The sequence below is a fragment of the Budorcas taxicolor genome, chromosome 1 (assembly GCF_023091745.1).
Source record: "Budorcas taxicolor isolate Tak-1 chromosome 1, Takin1.1, whole genome shotgun sequence".
NCBI lineage: Eukaryota > Metazoa > Chordata > Mammalia > Artiodactyla > Bovidae > Budorcas > Budorcas taxicolor.
The window spans coordinates 120,493,346-120,502,425 of NC_068910.1; the positions used below are offsets into that span (position 1 = coordinate 120,493,346).

At 39.1% G+C, this 9,080-nt stretch overlaps 1 non-coding gene across 1 annotated transcript; it reads left to right on the top strand.

Annotated features, from left to right (window-relative positions):
- Window positions 1-8,231: 8,231 nt before the first annotated feature.
- TRNAS-GGA (transfer RNA serine (anticodon GGA)) lies at window positions 8,232-8,310 on the top strand. Its single transcript has one exon. It is a non-coding gene; the product is annotated as a tRNA-Ser (tRNA).
- Window positions 8,311-9,080: the final 770 nt, after the last annotated feature.

Below are 9,080 nucleotides of genomic sequence, written 5' to 3' on the forward strand. Positions count from 1 at the left end.
TTGGAGGTGAACAAAGACAACGACCCAGAAACAAACTCTCTAGGTGTTAGTGTCAATAAAGGAAATGAGAAACAGAACAAAGAGACTAGAGAGGAGGTGGGGGGCAGTCTGATCAAATTATGTTCGGTCAGATTTAAAAAGTGTGAGGGAGAAAGGGCTAAAGTGCTTGGGAAAGGGAAGGATGGAGAAATTCATACCAACATACTTTAATAAATAACCAAATAAATACAATTTTAAACCAACTTGCAATAATGATATAAATATGCTGTTAAAAGAACAGATGCAAGCAGATTAGATGAGGAAGAAGCATGCTATTTGGTAACCAAGAGAGAACTAAATATTTATGTCATGACATCTAAGTCACTAGTATCCAGGAAGATGGAGGGTAGGTCATCCAAGTAAGTGACTATTTAGAATACTGAAATCTTAACCCCTTACATCCGATTACAAGCAATGTAATCTTTTTGTTGAAAATCTCACTGATACATAAGACTCCTCCCTGCTCAAATAACACACACAGTAGTATTTACCCTCATGTAGAAACACAGAATCCTTATCGTGAGTCTGCTGAAGTTTTGGATGTTGTGTGGCAATTGAGGACTTTGGATTTCAGAATGGAATCACTGAAATCCTCCCACCTACTAATCTCATCAAGATGCCAATTCTTAGCATCTCTTCCTCTGTGGCAAGTCCAATGACATGGAGGGCATTTCGCTAAATATCCCCAGTCTGCTGCTCCAGTTATTTAAGCAGTTTCTTCCTTCATCCCTAAGCTGCCTTCCTAGACATCCTTTGCTCATTTTCTGGTTGGAACCTAATATGAAGTAAAGATTGACAGAGGGAAATTAGCTTTAGTCATTTTATGTCACACTGACTCACAAAGAAAAAATACTCTGCTAAACAGCACAACGTATGAGATTCATGCATAGGTTGACACTGATTAAGAGAAACTGTATGCTAAATTTTTTGAGATTCAGCTTATTTTATTTTCATTTTTTTAATTGGAATATAGCTGCTTTTGGAGTAGGAAATGGCAACCCACTCCTGTATCCTTGCCTGGGAAATCTCATGGACAGAGGAGACTGGTGGGCTATATAGTCCATAGGGTCATAAAGAGTCGGACACCACTGAGCATGCACGGATAGTTGCTTTACAATGTTGTGTTAGTTTCTACTGTATAATGATGTGAATCAGGTATATGTGTATATATATCCACTCCCTTCTGGGTCTCCCATTCCTCTCCCCGATCCTACCCCTCTAGGTCATCACAGAGCACCGAGTTGAGCTCCCTATGTTATATAGCAGCTTCCTACTAGCTACTTATTTTACACATGGTACTGTATATATGTCAATGCTACTTTCTCTTGTATGAGTTCATCCCCAAATTATATACTACTTGATAGATAGAGGGAGAGTGCCTTGCTATTATCACCTTGCCTTCTCTCATCTAATTTTTGCCTTACACTCACCCTTGTGCACACTGTCCACACTCAGAATTTAGCTGATTTTTCACATTGACACTTCTGTGCAGGAGCAAAATCCCCAAAGAATACCCACTCTATTATGTGCTTCAAGATAAGATATACACAAAAATAGCATCTTTTGGAACATGTCACCACCTTAAACACAAAATCTTCCACAATTCCTGCTTCTTGTCCATCATTCCTTCTTCTAGAAAGGAGGCAGGAGAGGTTAGATGAAATGTAGTAAGCATTTCCTCCCTTGAGAACCTGCTTGCTCAATATCTTAACTTTGCAACTATACTTAATATTTCCTTTGGATTAAATGTCTTAGATACAAGATACAGCTACACTAAACATGAATGGGTACCCAAGCTTAATACAAATGACCTGGATGCCTCAAGGGGAATTTTTGATACCTGTCTCTGAAATTAGTAGGTGTAGATAAATGACCCCCTTTATTTCAGAAGGAAAGAAAGTTCTAGGTTTGTCATTTGGCTTGTGTGTGTGTGTGTGTGTGTGTGTGTCATTGTTTTAAACTGATGTACCCTTTACTTGGCAATCAGAAGTTTCTTCACTGCTTAGAGATGACTGTATCTCATGTCAAAGAATCAGAGATAAAGAGTTAGAATGGAGAAGCCTTGGGTTTTCCCAATTGAAAATGGTGGCATAGAAGACCCTGAACTCACATCCTCCCGCAGATATGGTGAATCTACACCTACTCATAAAGCTTTTCTTCCTAAAGAAGGACTGAAGCCTTGCCGAACAGATTCTGCACAGCAAACAACAAAGGGACCACATAGAGATGGACTAGAAAGTAAGTGAAATATGTCAAGAAATGATAAATATCATATGACTTACTTACACATGGAATCTAGGGGAAAAAAACAAATGAACAAATATAATAAAACAGAAATAGCTTCATAGATACAGAGATCGAACTGATGGTTGCTAGAGGATATGGGGGTGGGGGGATAAGCTATACAGGCAAAGCAGATTAAGAGGTACAAACTTCCAATTATAAAATAAATAAGTCACATGTGATGTATAGCACAGAAAATATAGTCAATAATATTGTAATAATTTTGTAAGGTGACAGATGGTAACTAGACATCATGGTGATCATTTCATGATGCATAAAAATATCAAATCACTATGTTGTACACCTGAAACTAATATAATATTTAAGTCAATTTTACTTCAATTAAAAATAATAGAATGAAAAGTCTTACTGCCTTGATAACTGGACATGAGAATCTGAAAGCCCCTCCAACTAAGTGGACCACATGAAACTCAGGAAGAAGGCAGCATGAGAGAACAAAAAGAAGGTTAGATAATAAAAAAGCAAGAATGATAAACTGACCTAGACTCATTTTGGAGAGATACTACTCATTCCTGTAGAAGCAGTTGGTGGTCAAAGTATAAACCATTCTTATATGATATGTTTATTTCCCAAATATCTGGTAACAATATGCCTCCATCTTTAAGTTCTCCAATTATCTGTGGTCATGCTTCCTGTAGTTTATATTTTCAGTAGATCAAGGCTTCATTATCAGAGGATTCTACATATCTCGTAAGAATTCTGAAAATGATTAGAATCAAATGCTCTCACGGTCACCTCTTATCCTGCTTCATAGCAAAGTCAATAACCTGAAATCAAATATTACACATCTTTATTTTTAAAGTCCTTCAACCAACTTCTATTCTTCCTTCCCTACCACCATGGAAATTTCTCATTGGAAAAACTTTCCTCTCAAATAGCTTAGCTTCCTAGCACATAGCTGCATCAACCAGGATAAGCATCCTTAAATCTCACCTCTCATACTGTCCCTAACTTGTATCTCCCCAAGCTACCTGAGTAATGTCTAGATTCCCTTTTATGCAAAGTTATTTGAGCATTCAGCTTCTACTTCACAACAGTGACTGCACATTGGAATCACTTGAGAACCATACAGCATGCCAAAAATCCGAGGTCCCATCCTATACCAAATGAATTACAGTCGCTGTGGGTGAGACCAGAATATCAGTACATGTTTAAATCTCCTCACATGATTCTAACATACAGCCAGAGTTGAAAAATTTCTGGCCCAGTGCTTCTTGAGCTTTAATGTGTATAGAAACCATTTGAGCTTGTTAAAATGCAGATTCTGATCAGTAGACTTGAAATGAAGGCCCAGGATTCTGCATACTGATTGTAAAATTAAAAGACATTTGCTTCTTGGAAGAAAAGCTACTACCAACCTAGATAGCATATTAAAAAGTAGAGACATTACTTGCCAACAAAGGTCCATCTAGTCAAAACTATGGTTTTTCCAGTAGTCATGTATGGATGTGAGAGTTGAACTATAAAGAAAGCTGAATGCCCAAGAATTTATGCTTTTGAACTGCAGTGTTGGAGAAGATTCTTGAGAGTCCCTTGGACTGCAAGGAGATCAAACCAGTCCATGGTAAAGGAAATCAGTCCTGAATAATCATTGGAAGGACTGATACTGAAGCTGAAACTCCAATACTTTGGCCACCTGATATGAAGAACCGACTCACTGGAAAAAAAATCTTAATGCTAGGAAAGATTGAAGGTGGGAGGAGAAGGGGATGATAGAGGATGAGATGGTTGGATGGCATCACCGACTCGATGGACTTGAGTTTGAGTAAGCTCCGGGAGTTGGTGATGGACAGGGAAGACTAGTGTGCTGTCCGTGGGGTCACAAAGAGTCGGACACAACTGAGCAACTGAACTGAACTGAACCGCAATTGGAGTAGCAAGACTTTAGCTCAGTAATTTCCAAATTTGTGGCACACTGAAATCACCTGAGAAGTTTTAAAAACTGATGCCTGTTCCAGTGTTTCCTCTTTTATCTATGGGAATTTGACTAGATTTTGTATCCCACTGTTGTGTGAAAATTGTATAAATCTCAATTATGTTGAATTGGTTTATGGTACTTTCAGGTCTACTATATCCTTCTACTTTTCTGTAGATTCAATTAATTTTTGAGAATTTGATGTTGAAACTCCAACTAAAAATCGTAATTTATCTCCTTAAAAATAATTATAATATATAGTAGAGCTACAGGTAACTTTGTTCTGTATTTTCCAAGTCTCCTGTAAATGTGTTATCATACTTTCATAATTTAATAAAGAAAAAAAGAAACAAAATTTAAAAAAAAAAAAAAAACTGATGCCTGGGCCCTAGCCCCACTCATCAGGATTTTTAGTTTCCTAATTATTTGCATACCCCTATTTTAGACCATAAATGCAGGAAGAATGAGTCTGTTCTATCTGTCACCTCTTCCACTTCCAAACCAAAAGCTATCTCTCCAATATCAATCTAGCTGTTCCTCTTGAATGAAAAAGCTTCATTCTAAAATAAGGCTCTTATTTTAAACAGCATTTTCCCATCCCAGTTAAAGACTATTGTGTGTGTTTATAGAACAACTACTTAGTAAACCAGTATTAGCTATTGTTACCTAGGACTTTTTTATGCAAAGACCCAATACAATAATACCCTCAAGGATCTGCTGCTGCTGTAAGCAGCACTTCAGTAGTGTCTGCCTCTGCATGACCCCATGGACTATATAGCCCACCAGGCTCTTCTCTCCATGAAATTCTCCTGGCAAGAATACCGGAGTGGGTTGCTATGCCTTCCTCCAGGGGATCTTGGGATGACCGAACTCAGGTCTCCTGCATTGTAGGCAGATTCTTTACCACTAAACCACCAGGGAAGCCCACCTTTAAGTACGTCTTTAACTAAACAGACATTTCTCCAAAGAAGACACACAGATGATAAGTGAAAGTCACTCAGTCACATCCAACTCTTTGAGACCCCATGAACTATATAGTCCATGGAATTCTCCAGGCCAGAATAGTGAAGTGGGTATTCTCCAGGGGATCTTCCCAACCCAGGGATCAAACCCAGGTCTCCCACATTGCAGGCGGATTCTTACCGACTGAGCCACATGGGAAGCCCAAGAATCCTGCAATGGGTAGCAGATCTTCCCAACCCAAGAATTGAACCCTGGGTCTCCTCCATTACAGGCTCATTCTTTACCAACTGAGTTATCAGGGAAGCCCACAGATGTCAAACAGGTATATAAAAAAATGCTCATCAACATCACTAATCATTCAGTTCAGTTCAGTCGCTCAGTCGTGTCCCACTCTTTGCGACCCCATGAATCGCAGCACGCCAGGCCTCCCTGTCCATCACCAACTCCCAGAGTTCACTCAGACTCACGTCCATCGAGTCGGTGATGCCATCCAGCCATCTCATCCTCGGTCGTCCCCTTCTCCTCCTGCCCCCAATCCCTCCCAGCATCAGAGTCTTTTCCAATGAGTCAACTCTTCGCATGAGGTGGCCAAAGTACTGGAGTTTCAGCTTTAGCATCATTCTTTCCAAAGAAATCCCAGGGCTGATCTCCTTCAGAATGGACTGGTTGGATCTCCTTGCAGTCCAAGGGACTCTCAAGAGTCTTCTCCAACACCACACTTCAAAGGCATCAGTTCTTCAGTGTTCAGCCTTCTTCACAGTCCAACTCTCACATCCATACACGACCACAGGAAAAACCATAGCCTTGACAAGACGGACCTTAGTCGGCAAAGTAATGTCTCTGCCTTTGAATATGCTATCTAGGTTGGTCATAACTTTCCGTCCAAGGAGTAAGCGTCTTTTAATTTCATGGCTGCAATCACCATCTGCAGTGATTTTGGAGCCCTGAAAAATAAAGTCTGACACTGTTTCCACTGTTTTCCCATCTATTTCCCATGAAGTGATGGGACCAGATGCCCTGATCTTCATTTTCTGAATGTTGAGCTTTAAGCCAACTTTTTCACTCTCCTCTTTCACTTTCATCAGGAGGCTTCTTAGTTCCTCTTCACTTTCTGCCATAAGGGTGGTGTCATCTGCATATCTGAGGTTATTGATATTCCTCCCAGCAATCTTGGTTCCACGTTGTGCTTCTTCCAGCCCAGCGTTTCTCATGATGTACTCTGCATAGAAGTTAAATAAGCGGGGTGAAAATATACAGCCTTGACGTACTCCTTTTCCTATTTGGAACCAGTCTGTTGTTCCATGTCCAGTTCTAACTGTTGCTTCCTGACCTGCATACAGATTTCTCAAGAGGCAGGTCAGGTGGTCTGGTATTCCCATCTCTTTCAGAATTTTCCACATTTTATTGTGATCCACATAGTCAAAGGCTTTGGCATAGTCAATAAAGCAGAAATAGATGTTTTTCTGGAACTCTCTTGCTTTTTCAATGATCCAGCGGATGTTGGCAATTTGATCAGAAATGAAAATCATAATTACATTGTGATATCACCTTATACAAGTTAGACTGGCCATCATCAAAAAGACTATGAATAATAAATGCTAGGAGTGTAGAGAAAGGGAACCTGCTTACACTGTTGGGGGTACTGTAAATTGGTGCACCCACGAAGGAGAACAATATGAAGATTCCTTTAAAAATTAAAAATAGAGTTACCATATGATCCAGCAATCCCACTCCTAGGCATACATCTGGAAAAGACAAAAATTCTAATTTGAAAAGATAGTATGCATCCCAACGTTATCCCATAGCAGCACTATTACAACAGCCAAGATGTAGAAGCAACATAAACATCTGATAGATGAATGGATAAGTAAGATGTGTGTGTGTGTATGTGTGTGTGTGTACACATAAACAAAGGAATATTACTCAGCTGTAAAAAAGAATTAAATAATGCCATTTCCAGCAACATGAATAGACCTACAGATTATTGTACTAAGTAAAGTAGGTCAGAGAAAGACAAGTGTCATGTAATATCACTTATACTGTTGATGTTTAGTCGCTCAGTCATGTCCAACTCTTTGTAACCCAATGAACTAGTAGCCCACCAGGCTACCTCTGTTCCTGGGATTTTCCAAGCAAGAATACAAGAGTGGATTGCCATTTCCTTCTCCAGAGGAGATATCACTTATATGTGTAATCTAAAAAATGATACAAATGAACCTAAAAAATGGAAACAGACTCAGATACAGTAAATAAATTGATGGTTACCAAAGAGGAAAGAGTGGGAAAGATTAACTATTGGATTGGACAAAAAGTTTGCTCAGGTTTTTCTGTAAGCTTTTATGGAAAAACATGAATGAACTTTGAGGCCAACCCAATTTTAGATTTGGGACTAACAAATACATATTACTGTATATAAACTAGATAAACAACAAGGACCTACTATATGGCACAGGTTACTATACTCAATGTCTTGTAATAACCTATAATGGAAAAATACCTGAAAAAGAAAATAAAAATATACATATAAAACTGAATTGCTGTGCTATATCACTGAAACTATCACAACATTGTAAATCAACTATACTCAATAAAAAGTTGCCTGTCTTGGAAAAAAGTAGTATCTTTAGCACTGATAAATCCAGGTGGACTTTTTCAGTCATCAGATCTTAATAATAAGATTGATAGGACATTGTTCCAAAATTGGTATCAAAATACGGGCTCTTATAAAATTGGTACTTAAGAGTGCCAAAATCTTACCCTAGGGGTAGTCAGTGGGCTATTTACTGTATAGAAGCCCATCTGGATGTCAAGAGAATCACTGGTGAGTTAATATGGGGAGTTAGATTCAGTGGCTTACTAGCACTAGCTTACTAGGCAGACACTCCTGTGTTTAAATTCTCCAATTAATGAGTTCATTTCATACCAGCCACAAGAATTAGAATTATTCAGCTTGCATTACACATGCACCATATATATATATATATATATACACACATTTACATATATAGCTTCCCTGGTGGCTCAGTGGTTAAAGCGTCTGCCTGGAATGCAGGAGACCCGGGTTTGATCCCTGGGTCGATCCCAGGGAAGATCCCCTGGAGAAGGAAATGGCAACCCACTCCAATACTCCTGCCTGGAGAATCCTATGGAGGGAGGAGCCTGGTAGGCTACAGTCCACAGGGTCACAAAGAGTATAGAATACTCTTCAAATCCCTTGAACTATGTCTCTTTTATAAAACCCTACAGAACTGTCAGAGAAGAGAAAGGAGAACCCCATAGTACCTTTGAACCTTAAGCTTTAAAAATATACTTCATTTTATATTCATTTATTTAAAAACATAGACTCTTAAATCCTAATCCATAGTTTTCTTGATGGGATTGTATTGCCAGAGAGAGAGAGAGAGAGAGAGTATTTTAAAATACATATATATTAAATCATGACTTGTCTATAACCCTTTGCTCAATAAACATTAGCATCTTTCCTTTGCATATTATAACCCAGTCAGTCTGCAAATATAATTGGCAAGTAAGACTCTTTTTCAAATGTTAGTACTCTCATTGTTGTTGTCCAGTTACTAAGTCATGTCTGACTCTTTTTGACCTCCATGGACTGTAGCATGCCAGGCTCATATGTCCTCCACAGTATCCTGGAGTTTGCGCACATTCATGTCCATTGAGTTGGTGATGCTATCTAACTACCTCGTTCTCTGCCAGCCCTTTCTCGTTTTGCCTTCAATCTTTCCCAGCACAGGGTCTTTTCCAGTGAGTCGGCTCCTCACATTAGGTGACCAAAGTATTGGAGCTCCAGCATCAGTCCTTCCAGTGAATAGTCAGGACTGATTTCCTTTAGGATTGACTG